Source organism: Corvus moneduloides, chromosome 1, assembly GCF_009650955.1.
Source record: "Corvus moneduloides isolate bCorMon1 chromosome 1, bCorMon1.pri, whole genome shotgun sequence".
Lineage (NCBI taxonomy): Eukaryota > Metazoa > Chordata > Aves > Passeriformes > Corvidae > Corvus > Corvus moneduloides.
In genome coordinates, this window is record NC_045476.1 from 69,345,643 (window position 1) to 69,346,060 (window position 418).

Below are 418 nucleotides of genomic sequence, written 5' to 3' on the forward strand. Positions count from 1 at the left end.
GGACTTATGAAAAATATTAGTTCCATCAATTTCTTTAGGCTGAATATGCTTTTCAGAACAGATTTAGAATTCTGCCAGCTGGGATCACTTGTTATTGACATTTATCAGAACCATCAAGAATAATTTATAATATAAATATTCTGCTTCCACCATCAGTAAGAAATGTCTCAGTCATGGCATATGTAGCTATGTACTAAAATATCTGTGATATTTTAAAATTCGTGTAATTCTGCTTTTTTTGCTGAGGGAAGTTGACATTTTCACTGACCACTGTAGACAAACACTCTGTTCTCTCCTGGAAATATGGCCAGGCTTTCTATAACTTGATATCACCCACGTTCATTTAACAAAACCACTCACACTGACTAGTTAACTGTTGCTCAATCTTTGGATGAATAGCAATAAAAGCTCTTCCTGG